The sequence below is a fragment of the Daucus carota genome, chromosome 9 (assembly GCF_001625215.2).
Source record: "Daucus carota subsp. sativus chromosome 9, DH1 v3.0, whole genome shotgun sequence".
NCBI classification, from domain to species: Eukaryota; Viridiplantae; Streptophyta; class Magnoliopsida; order Apiales; family Apiaceae; genus Daucus; species Daucus carota.
In genome coordinates this window covers 41996811-42012418 of record NC_030389.2, presented here as the reverse complement: position 1 = coordinate 42012418, position 15608 = coordinate 41996811, and positions in this window count along the sequence as shown.

The window sequence follows — 15608 nt, the reverse complement described above, 5'->3', positions numbered from 1 at the left end:
ATTAATTGTTAATATGTTCTGCGAGGAGTTGTGTGAGTTTACTTGTACCCAATGCTTACATGTATAGGACTTGTGAATTTTTCTTCAACTTTTCCTCGGGCTTGCGAATATCTTTGTATGATTGTCATAATTTTAGTTGTTATATGCTGATCTGATAATTATATGATATTGCGTAGGTAATTATTATTTTATCTTAGTTAGATTGTGATCCATGACAATTATATGCTTATTTGTTTCATGATTGACTTTGATAGAATAATAGAAGCATGATTAATTCATCTTTGAAATATTTGATTGGTATCTTTTCTTGATGCTTTATTGATGTTTTATTTGTGAATTGATTGTGATGTATTGGCACTGGTGAAATATTGTTGCATATTTCTTAAAACCACTAGTGCAAATATATATTAGGTGTTTAATATTCTGAGTACAAGGGAGACAACAAAATCTTTATTTTGTCTCATATTTATGTTCTGGAGTGGTGAGTTTCTTCAAAGAAATTTTCTTATCAATTGATTTCAACAATTGGTATCCACTACTCTATTTCATAAATATTTCTTAGAATATTTTGCATCTATACATGTAGCGTCATAGGACGAGACATTGATTATCTTGTATTTGTGTACTTGGTGATCTTTGTCACTTGCAGCGTCTGTTTTGACGATGTGCTAGTATGAGGCATTTTCACTAATTAGTGTGGCGAGTGCTTTATACACTGTAGCGCATAAATTTTCTTGTTTCCTTTTTAAATTGTAGTGAGAAACAGGAGTCTGTGTCTTTTTCAAAGACAAGTTCATTTAAACCTTTTATGCATAGATTCAGACTCTCGTACTCAAACCAGTTTTTAACGGAAAACTTTGATTCTTTCATCGGTTTTGATTGTCATTCTTTATGAAAATCATTTTTACAATCACAACTGATTCATTTTTTCTAAAAAGATTAAATGCAATTGCTTTCATTTAAAATCATAGATTTTCTAAAGTGCATTTATATCTCATTCTGTTCTTTGGAACTTTATCAGCCTCTTGGCTTTCCTAGATAGTCATAAGGTTGAAAACCAACAATCTTTATCCCAGACTATAAAACCAAATTCAGAACACATCCCAACTTTTCCCCTGGAGTAATAAGGAACTTTTTAGACTAGAGGTCAATGAGGGAGAAACTGTACTCGTTACAGCAAATAAGGATGTGAGGGATATAGTGTACCCACAGCTCTACCTCTCAAGAAGAAAAGGTGTTTTCAAATTTGAGGTAACTGTTGCTCATCTGTATTCTCCCAAAAGAATATAGAGCTGAAAAGGCAATAAAACAGTCTCTGGAATCATTCTCTCAACAGGATGAGTCCATTGAAATTCGCTCGTCAGCCAGAGCATCTTGTATTGAGTCAAGCACATTATCAGTCATCACTCTGATGAAGAGCCTAAACAAAAATCTTATGGACACAATACAAGAGAGTGCACAGTGAAGTTAAAGGTTTTGTTCCAGAAGCAACTTCTTCATTTACCATTTTACGGTAGATAAGATGGTTGATGCCTTTACAGGTGTAAGGAGGAAACGAGGATCTCAATTGCCAAATCTTCAGGATTCTCGTCTCCCTCCCCAGATAAGAACAGATCTGGATCCAATCGGAATGGATTTCCTATTTATAGGAGATCGGCAACTCTCTGACTATGAGTCAATTTATTGATGAGTCAGTTGAGGATTGGGGATTTACGAAACCCCATTGCACCGCCAGTGACCTCTCTTGAAGGGGCTATGGTGATTTTCTCATGCAGGTACAGAAGACCATACTTTGAGTGCTGAGAGAAACACTATGAGCCAAACACTGAGAGCTAAACACTTGGTGCGATTCTGAGAAGAACCAGTGAGATATCAGAATGAGAAATCTGTGAGCATGAGTGAGTGCAAACACATAGGAAATTGAGAAGAGTGAAACACTTGTGAGGTACATATTATAATATTTAGTATCGAAAACTCACATGTTGTTGAAAGAATTGACGGAAGCAACTACGGTTCATTCCATTTCACGGTGTGAACTTGTGGTTGATGATTCTCTTGAATCAAGTGTCTTCACAGACATTGAGGAGGACTTAGGCCTTTGCCATAATTAAGCCTTTGTCTAACCTCCCAGAGCAAACAACTCTGGATCCTTAATTGGATAAGCCACTTAGTGGTTGGCAACTTGTGGACCATGATTCGGATTTATCTGATGAGTCTATAGGGACTGGGAATTACGAACTCCCATTGCACCACCGGTGACCCCCTTTAAGGGTGGCTAAGGTGATTTTCTTGCAGGTACTCAGCATTTTGGAAGCTCAGTATTTGTGTGGAGGGATACACTTACAGAACTCGTGAGTGACACCCTTACCCAAAAACCGAGAGAAAATTGAGTGTTGAGTGATACACCTGCAGAACATTTTAGTGAGACACCCACTAATTACCAAATTTATACCTACAGACATAGTGGATGTTGTTACTGGAATGTCAGTTTTTATTCCTTACTTTTCCGTTTGGAACCTATTCTTTCAGCATAGGCACCAACCCAATCAAAGTAAACCCTTCTTCTGAACTCTTTCTTCGACCCCAGCTTTAGCGTTGTTTAGTTCTCTACGGGGATATTATCTTTTGGTACAGGATGTATTGGACACGTTCCTTGACCATATTTGATACCACATATCCTCGGAGGATTCCACAACTAAGGGGGAGAATATATTTAGGGGGAGAATATATGAAAGGGGGAAGAAAAAGTAAGTTAGCTTTCTTCTGCTGTCTACAACTAAGGGGGATTAAACTACTCTTTAGCTGTGTACTACTGAGGGGGAGATTCTTCTTTCAACTAAGGAGGAGGATTGATCTTTCATCTAAGGGGAGACAACTACTTATCACTAAGGGGAACCTGATCAAGGTAACGGGAGGAGAAGTATAAGGTGATACATTTATTCTTCAGTAAATGGTAGACGTGAACTCATTCATTACCACTGAAGAATTCAATGAAGCTGCTGATTGTTCTTTGCATAATGGAATGTTTTGAATTCTCTTCAAGACAGACTATGAGGATTATCTGGCAGGTAAGCAAGAACCAGAGAAATAAAGGTGATATGCACATTTGTTATTTCTATTCATGAAATCTGGAAATGTATTATATGATCCAGAAACTTTGTAGCATTATTTACTAGTCCAGGACTTTACTTTTTCTAGTGTTAGTTGAGTTATCCTCCAGAGGATTTGCTTGTTATGATTAACAAACAAATAGGGGGAGATTGTAAGTCTAAATGTAAAGACAACCCTATCTGTTACATAGGGATGATAACTCAACAATAGAACAGGACAAGTAAATAACACTACGCCTGCACCGGAATCGGAAGATACGAAGACAAAGGTTGAAGAAGCCATCTACAGTCTTGAAGGAATAAGTTCACTGGAAGAAGTTCATTAATATGTTCATGCCTCAGTGAAGAATAAAGATTGAAGTATTCAAGATTGTGGAAGCAATGAAGATGTTGTCCAAGTACTCGAAAGATTTCAGTGCAACCCCTGAAGCAAGATATTTCTATATATCTTGGTTGGTTATTTATAATCAACAAACTGAAGCATAAACTAACCCGGAACCGACTGATCAATGGTTGCTGACAAAGACGGTACAATGTTCAACTTCAGTGTTAGTCGCTTGTGAACCAGACCAGTGCACTAAGCGTCAGCACGTACGGAGCTTTGCAAAGTATTTATCGATCGAAGAATTGATCCAGTCATATCAAGTCATTTGTTCCAAAGCCAAGTCAAGCCAAATGCCAGCTATGCCAAAGCTTACTGCTCAAATGCCATATGTCAAAGCTTCCACAGAAAGCCATATCAGGAAGTGACATTTTATATATGTGTGCACTTATATATTTGTATATGTACAAATATAATTATATATGTATATATGTATATTTAATTAAATATAATATATATAATATATATGTATATATGTTTTTAAACATATGTATATGTATATTTATATGTATATATATTTAAATAAATATATATGTATATAGTATATGTATTTATATTTTACATAAACATTTATATATTTAAGTGTATATATATATATTATATTATGTGCATAAATATGTGTATATTTATATCTATAGATAATTATATATATATCCCTATATATATTTATATTTATATTTACATATAATTTTATGTATATTATATATATTTAAATATATGAGAATATATTTAAATATATGTATATATATATATTACTATATGTTTATATAAATATTATTTATATACATTTATATATATATCTTTATTTATACATATATTTATATAATATTATGAATATAATATTAATATATATGGATGGAGCAAACTCAAGTCAATCTCAGTCAAAGGAGTGATAACAAGGAAAGCTCTTACTATGTGAGGAACAACATTTGACCGAAGTCAACAGCTCTTCCTCACTTAGAAAATTCTCTAAGTACATCACAGTGAAGACATAGCACTCTTGAGGCGCAACCTTTGACCAAAGTCAAAGTTCGTCCCCAAGAGATGAGAGATAACAGGGGAAGCATTACAATGGTGGAGCAAGTTCATATTTGCCTTAGAATTTCTCTAAGTCACCATATACCTCTTGCACACTCTATGGCGCAACATTTGACCAAGGCGCAAGGTTTGACCCGGGCGCAACATTTGACCCAGGCGCAACATTTGACCCGGGCGCAACATTTGACCGGTCAAATGTTGCTCCTCTACTAACAACTCTTGGCACTAACCCTTTGTGACTTAGAATAATTTCTAAGTCACAACTCTACAAGGGATGCACTATATTGGAACAACATTTGACCTGGTCAAATGTTGCTCCTCTAATCAACAATCATGGCGCAACTTTTGTTACTGGAATTATTTTTAAGTACCAAACAGAGGAGCAATGAAGCGCAACATTGTTGAAGCGCAACATTTGACTTGGTCAAATGTTGCGCCCCAAACCAACATCTCCTGGCACCAATTCAAGTACTTGGGAGTTAGATTTATTTTGTTAAATCGAATCCGTCCAGGACGAACTCAAGTCGTCCAGGACGAACTCGTTAACCATGGTTAGTTTATGAAAGCCTATAAATATGTGATTGTGGTTCTCACAATTTACATCATCCTTCGGGATGGATGGCCAAGTGCTATGCACAAACTCTCTCAAATATACACACACCCTAGCCTAGTTTTGTACCATAAATATTTGTAGTGGATAGGGCTTGTAATATTTAGAGGAGTGGTCATTGTAGCCAACCTTCGGGTTTGGATTTGTAGCACCTTCGAGGTATTTATCAATATACAGATATACCTTGGAAAATATTGTGTGTTGGTTTAATATTTTCATATCCTCAGAAATCGACCCAATAAATATCCGGAACACGAAACCCATTACAGGACTGCAATTTATTTATCCGCATGCAAGATTCGAAAGAATTTTAAATTGTGGTGAGTATCGTATTCAACCCCCCCTTCTACGATACTTTGGACCTAACAATTGGTATCAGAGCAGGCTGATTGATATACAAATCAGGATCCTTATCGTACGGAAAATCAAGAACCTAGCTTTTGATATTTGATTAGGGGAAATGTTCTTCTGGTTTGTGTTGCTGAATTTGTCCGTAGGCCTAAGCAAGGATCATCTGTTGGATACTGAACTTTGGACCGGGACTTATAAATTTATACTTTAAATTTTAATAAGTTTATTTTATAAATTTAACTTAATTTATTTTAAACTTATTAATTGAGTTTATTATGAATTAATTAAATTTATCTTATAAACTTAATTAAATTTACTTTATAAACTTTGCTAAATTCATTTAATAAATTTGCTTAAATTTATTTTAGACTTGTAAAGTTTACTCTTAGACTTTATCAAGTTTATCATAAATTTTTATAAATTTATTATTTAAATTTGTATAGTTTATGATTTAAATTTAAGTTAAAATATAAAATATAAATTTAAGAGGATTTAACTGATTATGGATATAAGTTCAAGTTCAAGGGTTCAATTTCATTTGTTCTGGAAGCTATGATTTAATTGGAGACGAGACACTTGAATATTTTCAAAAATTAAATTTATCTAATAAATTTTAATATATTTACTAAATGAATTTGAAATAAATTTATTCTAAACTTATTCAGTTTATTATGAATTTATTTGGATTTATTTTTTAAATATAATTAAATTTACTTTATAGATTTAACTAAGTTTATTTTATACTTTATTTTCTTTCATCTTTTAAAACTTAATTTTAAAATTTATTTTCTTTATAATTTAAACTTAGTTTAAATAATCAAGTGTCCCGTAACCTTTTTAATTATTCTACTCCAAGACAAATCAGATTGACATTTAGTTGAGACAGATCAGGCTGACAGATTACAAGACAAACACCGGGCTTTCAAATACCAGATTCTCAGAACCGGTAATGGAAGTACATTGATGACCCAATCCAATTGATTTCTCAAAGGATTATTAGAAGCAGTTTTCTATATTCGACAAAGCTCATTGTGATTCGAAGAAGATTCTATTAAGGACTAATTTGGTACTACTAAAAGTGGATTTTGAAGAAGGTACTTCAGGCCTTGATCTGAGTAATTACTCCGACTTGATTATCAGATCACCAGATCAGGATGGGAATTTGCTACATCTACAATGAAGCATCTTTCCAGGGCTCGGAATGTCAACTTTGAATGGCACCACTAGTAGTAGGAAAAGAGAAGTTTTTGCAGAAGAATCTTCAAGGGATTTCAATCTAACTCAGTGATTCAGGGATATACAATTACACAGTGAATTGTATCAATGCTAAATCCATCCAGAATCAACTGAATCAAAGACAGAGAACTGTGGAGGTTTAAGGATATAATTATCGAGTTACTACCGCACCAAATCAGTTTCGTGCATTTATGTCAGAACCTTAGGATTGAACAGAAGAGTTTGTAACTGCTGAATTTGAGGAAGCTCAAGTCGACGAAAGTTAACACTTTTGAAGAATGTGAGGACAGAACTTCAAGGATTAGCATAACACTGTCTGAGAGGTTTAGTCATGTCAGATTCAGATGGAATCCATTGGTTTCGAGTGGAGACTCTTCTGGGTTCAGTTCGACAGGTTGTTTGAAAACTGAGTTGGTCAGTACACACAATATTGATTGGTATCTTTAGCAAAGGTGGGTTGCTATATATATTGAAGCCTCGACAAACAAGGATGATAGGGCTTGTCTGAAATTCAAGTGGATGTTTTGAAACAAGCATCACAACAAGTTCTTATGCTATTTTAGGAAAGGTGTGAGATGGATCAATTGCCGATGAGAAGGATGATTATGGTTATCTGGCTATCCCAGCATTCTCTGAAGATGACTCACCTCGCACTTCTCAGGTACGAATTCTTTCTAACTATGCAATACTTATTTCTTTATATTTAAAGCATGTTATAAATCTTCGAGTAGAATTGTTTAACACACAAGCACAAGCATGATAGCATCACAATAGATAATGTTAAACTAGTATGCTAGATGACTATTCTGGTAACTAGGACTGATGATAATCTTGTGCATGTGTCTTTAGCAGATTCTTAACATGTGTATGAATATTTAGGATTTGATTATTTGCAATAGTGAGATTAGAAGCTTTTCTTTGGAACACGGCTCTTAGTTTTAGGGGTTATGATCCTAGCATATATAACTTTGTTAAAACACTTACTTTCAGATTCCCTAGTTTAACTAGATTTGCTTATTTATCTGTATTGTTTGTTAAGGATTTTATTTTGTTCTATGATGGAATGTCTACCTTGTGTCAGTAGAACTTTTAGAACTTCATGTTAGATCTAAAACTGACTTAGGTAATAGAGATAATATAATGCCATATAACAACAGATTGGGATTAATATGAATTGATGATGTGATTATCTGTCCATGATCCTTATGCTCTTAGAAGATTATTGAATATCTGTAATTCTACTTGCTACCTGTTACACTTGTGTTAATTGGTTTAAGTAGAGAGTACTGAATCTTCTGAATTGCATAACTGCCTACCTTGCTCTTGTCTTATCTTTGATTGTTTGCCATGTGTATTCAACATCATGTCTGCTTATTTTCATGTCATGAATGCATGTCTTTGTACTTGCATTGATTTTAGAAAAGCATGTTTGAGAATCACATTAGGGCAATGTCTAGATAAGAATTAGCATGTTAAGGTTGCTTCTGTTGTTACCACTGTTAAAGAAAAATCTCTAATCCATCCGGACCCAGTTATGATTGGGGACCATAGAACTCTTTCCATTTGTGATTGCAGGTTACATATGATCCATATGATTTTTGGTGCACTCTGTTTGCTGAGTAGCTGAAATCATATGATTCACAAAAAGTACCATGTTAGCAAATGTGATCGTGTGAGCAGTTCCGTCAATAATCTTTGAAAGATGACAACAAAGATTCTCTTGCGGGACATGCCTGTTTTCCAGGAATGTCATCATGGAAACATATCTTTCTTGAAAGAGTCAAAGCACACAAATTCCTAGTATCAGACGATTCTCTGACAAAGGACATTATGTCAGTTCATGGAATAGTGCTTTATCTCAAATCAGGAAAGATGTGAATCTGCTCGTAGCTAATATGGAACTACAATTGAAGATGGAGTGAGCTGTTTCGATAGTGAAGCTTCATCAGATGAGTATTAGCTATGGCACTTGAAGCTCTCAAACTTGTATGTCAAAACAAGGAGCTCTTTCTATTTGCAAGAAGAGCATTGGTGAGAGGACTACCTCATCTGGAATTCAATATGGATGAAGCTCATGAGGTATGTCAATAGGGAAGTCGAAGGAGCATCGCACAGAAGCAAAGATATGATCAACATTACTGAGCCGCTTCAGATGATACGTATGGATTTCGACGGAGCAGCTAATGTCATGTCTGCAAACAAAGCCAGATATCTTTTTGCGATGATCATTGACTACTCTAGATTTTTTTCGTGTTGTTCGTATGTGTTCGAAGGACAAGACGTCACAAATGAAGGTTGATCAAGATGAACCCTGATCATTGATAAATCCAGAAAGACACCATTCTTGTCAGTGGCCAATCAGAAGCAAACACTAACTCTTGGTATGTGTTTGGAGGAAAATGCCTCTTTGCAAGTCTTGCATTTGAAGCTCAAAGAATATTTTCCTCTGCTACTCAATGGAGTCTACAGTCTACAGGGTGATTATGATTGATCAACAGAAGGTGATTGTAAGTCTGGATGGGACGTTGAACGACACTTTGCTCCAAGCTGTTAAAGGTGATATTATTGGTATAATGATAATTCAGATCCAAGCAGAATCTCTTTGCAAGGATAAGGATTATTAAAGAAATCTCAGCAACAGCTTAGGGGGAGCATTTGGTAGATCCACTAGTCAAACTCAACACCACACAAGATGAACAGGACATATCACGAACGTATCTGCTTAGACAAAGGGTTTGGAGTCAATATCATTCCCGGGTTCTAGTTCTTAAATGTTCCTAACGGTGAAGTGAAGACTGGGAGAGCTATTGTGAAAGGATGTTATTTCTTTGGGTTTCAATCTGAAGCGAAACTTGAGGAAGATTCAGAAGCTCTTAAAGGGATCCAAATTGAGTGATTGCACAACAATATGATCTCAATCAATTTGAAAAGCAGATTGTGCGGATTCTGATACACTGACCTAAAGACAATTCAGTATTTAGTACTTGTCGGGTATTCAGATTCCAACTGGATGTTTTTGGCTCTGTTACGAGGGACAAGCCAAATTTGGTTGCTTAGAGTTACTTTAAAGGAGAAGGTCATGAAGATGATGGAAACAGAACCGTCAAGTTTAGGACTCTATATCTTAGAGGACTCAACGACCTTCATGATTGAACTAAAGCACCATTGACGAGACTCGGGTTCAGGATATTACAGTGAGCTAGAAGATGAAGCTTCATGCAACATTTCAAGGACTTTGCAGTTGCAGATCCAACAGAATTTATATTCTCTTTCTTCACCAGCTCTCTATGAGTTGCTATCCAACATCTGATGATCGTCACGGACATGGTATGACTTCTAACTAGCATATTTTTTTTAATATCTGTTTGCTAGAGTCATATTTGGTATCCAAATTATTACCTCTCATGATACAAGGCACACACAATACAACTATTTGTGATGTGATACCATGATTATATTATATGTGGACTAACGTCACTTGTGCAAGATAATTGCTAAGTGAATGCAGATTAGTGATATGATGAGTTTGTTGGAAAGTTGCAATTCTTCATGGTCTACTAGTTAGCCTAAAGAATGATGGCGATAAAAGGAAGTCAAGGATCTTTTGAATATGCGCATTTTGGAAGATTCTAGACTTGCCAAGACTTATGCCAACAACCACTTGACTTGATCAGTACAAGAAAGGTACATCAACTGAAATGTCAAGTCTCAGAGGTATTCAACTTATCACTTTACTTCACTGCAAGTAGATCACATACTATATTTTCTATAAGGTATTACTTCTTTCATGAGCATGTCTATCGTATTTCTTGAATGAATTCATGAGTATTAAATTGTCTATACATAGGACTTGTGAATTTATTTAAAATCCAGTACCTCGTGCTTTTTGCTATTATATGTGATTGCCATGTTTATTGATTTGCATGCTTAGATGGTGATTATATGTTTTAGCATGAGTGTTTGTTATTTCAAATTATTTAAATTGTGTTGCATGATAATTAAGTGACTTACTTGCTCATGATTTAAATGATTAGAGATGACATGAAGCATGACTTAATTATGTTATTTTTCTTGATCTATACCTCTTCAACAATTGGTATCTAGTAGAGAACTTTGTCATAATCTAGTCGTGATATATCTGTTTTTGTGAACATACTTAGGATTATTTTCTAGGTTGAATTCATTTTTATAGGTATAAAATCTGAAGCATGACTTATTTGTTTCTAGACTTGTAACTTGTATCAGTAATTGGTATGTGGTTAGAATCTAGTTAGAATTTAGTCATGATATACTAGTATTTGTGGAGTTACTTAGATTCTCTCTAGGCTGAATCCATTTATATTAGTGTATATATTTGAAGCATAACTATTTGTGTTGGATATTTGATGATTTATTAATTGATATCTTATTTCATGTCTAACTGCATATAGTTGTGATACTTTTAGTGTTAGTGATATTTTGCATGCTTATATGTAGATCACTAATATTAATTGTTAATATGTTCTGCGAGGAGTTGTGTGAGTTTACTTGTACCCAATGCTTACATGTATAGGACTTGTGAATTTTTCTTCAACTTTTCCTCGGGCTTGCGAATATCTTTGTATGATTGTCATAATTTTAGTTGTTATATGCTGATCTGATAATTATATGATATTGCGTAGGTAATTATTATTTTATCTTAGTTAGATTGTGATCCATGACAATTATATGCTTATTTGTTTCATGATTGACTTTGATAGAATAATAGAAGCATGATTAATTCATCTTTGAAATATTTGATTGGTATCTTTTCTTGATGCTTTATTGATGTTTTATTTGTGAATTGATTGTGATGTATTGGCACTGGTGAAATATTGTTGCATATTTCTTAAAACCACTAGTGCAAATATATATTAGGTGTTTAATATTCTGAGTACAAGGGAGACAACAAAATCTTTATTTTGTCTCATATTTATGTTCTGGAGTGGTGAGTTTCTTCAAAGAAATTTTCTTATCAATTGATTTCAACAATTGGTATCCACTACTCTATTTCATAAATATTTCTTAGAATATTTTGCATCTATACATGTAGCGTCATAGGACGAGACATTGATTATCTTGTATTTGTGTACTTGGTGATCTTTGTCACTTGCAGCGTCTGTTTTGACGATGTGCTAGTATGAGGCATTTTCACTAATTAGTGTGGCGAGTGCTTTATACACTGTAGCGCATAAATTTTCTTGTTTCCTTTTTAAATTGTAGTGAGAAACAGGAGTCTGTGTCTTTTTCAAAGACAAGTTCATTTAAACCTTTTATGCATAGATTCAGACTCTCGTACTCAAACCAGTTTTTAACGGAAAACTTTGATTCTTTCATCGGTTTTGATTGTCATTCTTTATGAAAATCATTTTTACAATCACAACTGATTCATTTTTTCTAAAAAGATTAAATGCAATTGCTTTCATTTAAAATCATAGATTTTCTAAAGTGCATTTATATCTCATTCTGTTCTTTGGAACTTTATCAGCCTCTTGGCTTTCCTAGATAGTCATAAGGTTGAAAACCAACAATCTTTATCCCAGACTATAAAACCAAATTCAGAACACATCCCAACTTTTCCCCTGGAGTAATAAGGAACTTTTTAGACTAGAGGTCAATGAGGGAGAAACTGTACTCGTTACAGCAAATAAGGATGTGAGGGATATAGTGTACCCACAGCTCTACCTCTCAAGAAGAAAAGGTGTTTTCAAATTTGAGGTAACTGTTGCTCATCTGTATTCTCCCAAAAGAATATAGAGCTGAAAAGGCAATAAAACAGTCTCTGGAATCATTCTCTCAACAGGATGAGTCCATTGAAATTCGCTCGTCAGCCAGAGCATCTTGTATTGAGTCAAGCACATTATCAGTCATCACTCTGATGAAGAGCCTAAACAAAAATCTTATGGACACAATACAAGAGAGTGCACAGTGAAGTTAAAGGTTTTGTTCCAGAAGCAACTTCTTCATTTACCATTTTACGGTAGATAAGATGGTTGATGCCTTTACAGGTGTAAGGAGGAAACGAGGATCTCAATTGCCAAATCTTCAGGATTCTCGTCTCCCTCCCCAGATAAGAACAGATCTGGATCCAATCGGAATGGATTTCCTATTTATAGGAGATCGGCAACTCTCTGACTATGAGTCAATTTATTGATGAGTCAGTTGAGGATTGGGGATTTACGAAACCCCATTGCACCGCCAGTGACCTCTCTTGAAGGGGCTATGGTGATTTTCTCATGCAGGTACAGAAGACCATACTTTGAGTGCTGAGAGAAACACTATGAGCCAAACACTGAGAGCTAAACACTTGGTGCGATTCTGAGAAGAACCAGTGAGATATCAGAATGAGAAATCTGTGAGCATGAGTGAGTGCAAACACATAGGAAATTGAGAAGAGTGAAACACTTGTGAGGTACATATTATAATATTTAGTATCGAAAACTCACATGTTGTTGAAAGAATTGACGGAAGCAACTACGGTTCATTCCATTTCACGGTGTGAACTTGTGGTTGATGATTCTCTTGAATCAAGTGTCTTCACAGACATTGAGGAGGACTTAGGCCTTTGCCATAATTAAGCCTTTGTCTAACCTCCCAGAGCAAACAACTCTGGATCCTTAATTGGATAAGCCACTTAGTGGTTGGCAACTTGTGGACCATGATTCGGATTTATCTGATGAGTCTATAGGGACTGGGAATTACGAACTCCCATTGCACCACCGGTGACCCCCTTTAAGGGTGGCTAAGGTGATTTTCTTGCAGGTACTCAGCATTTTGGAAGCTCAGTATTTGTGTGGAGGGATACACTTACAGAACTCGTGAGTGACACCCTTACCCAAAAACCGAGAGAAAATTGAGTGTTGAGTGATACACCTGCAGAACATTTTAGTGAGACACCCACTAATTACCAAATTTATACCTACAGACATAGTGGATGTTGTTACTGGAATGTCAGTTTTTATTCCTTACTTTTCCGTTTGGAACCTATTCTTTCAGCATAGGCACCAACCCAATCAAAGTAAACCCTTCTTCTGAACTCTTTCTTCGACCCCAGCTTTAGCGTTGTTTAGTTCTCTACGGGGATATTATCTTTTGGTACAGGATGTATTGGACACGTTCCTTGACCATATTTGATACCACATATCCTCGGAGGATTCCACAACTAAGGGGGAGAATATATTTAGGGGGAGAATATATGAAAGGGGGAAGAAAAAGTAAGTTAGCTTTCTTCTGCTGTCTACAACTAAGGGGGATTAAACTACTCTTTAGCTGTGTACTACTGAGGGGGAGATTCTTCTTTCAACTAAGGAGGAGGATTGATCTTTCATCTAAGGGGAGACAACTACTTATCACTAAGGGGAACCTGATCAAGGTAACGGGAGGAGAAGTATAAGGTGATACATTTATTCTTCAGTAAATGGTAGACGTGAACTCATTCATTACCACTGAAGAATTCAATGAAGCTGCTGATTGTTCTTTGCATAATGGAATGTTTTGAATTCTCTTCAAGACAGACTATGAGGATTATCTGGCAGGTAAGCAAGAACCAGAGAAATAAAGGTGATATGCACATTTGTTATTTCTATTCATGAAATCTGGAAATGTATTATATGATCCAGAAACTTTGTAGCATTATTTACTAGTCCAGGACTTTACTTTTTCTAGTGTTAGTTGAGTTATCCTCCAGAGGATTTGCTTGTTATGATTAACAAACAAATAGGGGGAGATTGTAAGTCTAAATGTAAAGACAACCCTATCTGTTACATAGGGATGATAACTCAACAATAGAACAGGACAAGTAAATAACACTACGCCTGCACCGGAATCGGAAGATACGAAGACAAAGGTTGAAGAAGCCATCTACAGTCTTGAAGGAATAAGTTCACTGGAAGAAGTTCATTAATATGTTCATGCCTCAGTGAAGAATAAAGATTGAAGTATTCAAGATTGTGGAAGCAATGAAGATGTTGTCCAAGTACTCGAAAGATTTCAGTGCAACCCCTGAAGCAAGATATTTCTATATATCTTGGTTGGTTATTTATAATCAACAAACTGAAGCATAAACTAACCCGGAACCGACTGATCAATGGTTGCTGACAAAGACGGTACAATGTTCAACTTCAGTGTTAGTCGCTTGTGAACCAGACCAGTGCACTAAGCGTCAGCACGTACGGAGCTTTGCAAAGTATTTATCGATCGAAGAATTGATCCAGTCATATCAAGTCATTTGTTCCAAAGCCAAGTCAAGCCAAATGCCAGCTATGCCAAAGCTTACTGCTCAAATGCCATATGTCAAAGCTTCCACAGAAAGCCATATCAGGAAGTGACATTTTATATATGTGTGCACTTATATATTTGTATATGTACAAATATAATTATATATGTATATGTATATTTAATTAAATATAATATATATAATATATATGTATATATGTTTTTAAACATATGTATATGTATATTTATATGTATATATATTTAAATAAATATATATGTATATAGTATATGTATTTATATTTTACATAAACATTTATATATTTAAGTGTATATATATATATTATATTATGTGCATAAATATGTGTATATTTATATCTATAGATAATTATATATATATCCCTATATATATTTATATTTATATTTACATATAATTTTATGTATATTATATATATTTAAATATATGAGAATATATTTAAATATATGTATATATATATATTACTATATGTTTATATAAATATTATTTATATACATTTATATATATATCTTTATTTATACATATATTTATATAATATTATGAATATAATATTAATATATATGGATGGAGCAAACTCAAGTCAATCTCAGTCAAAGGAGTGATAACAAGGAAAGC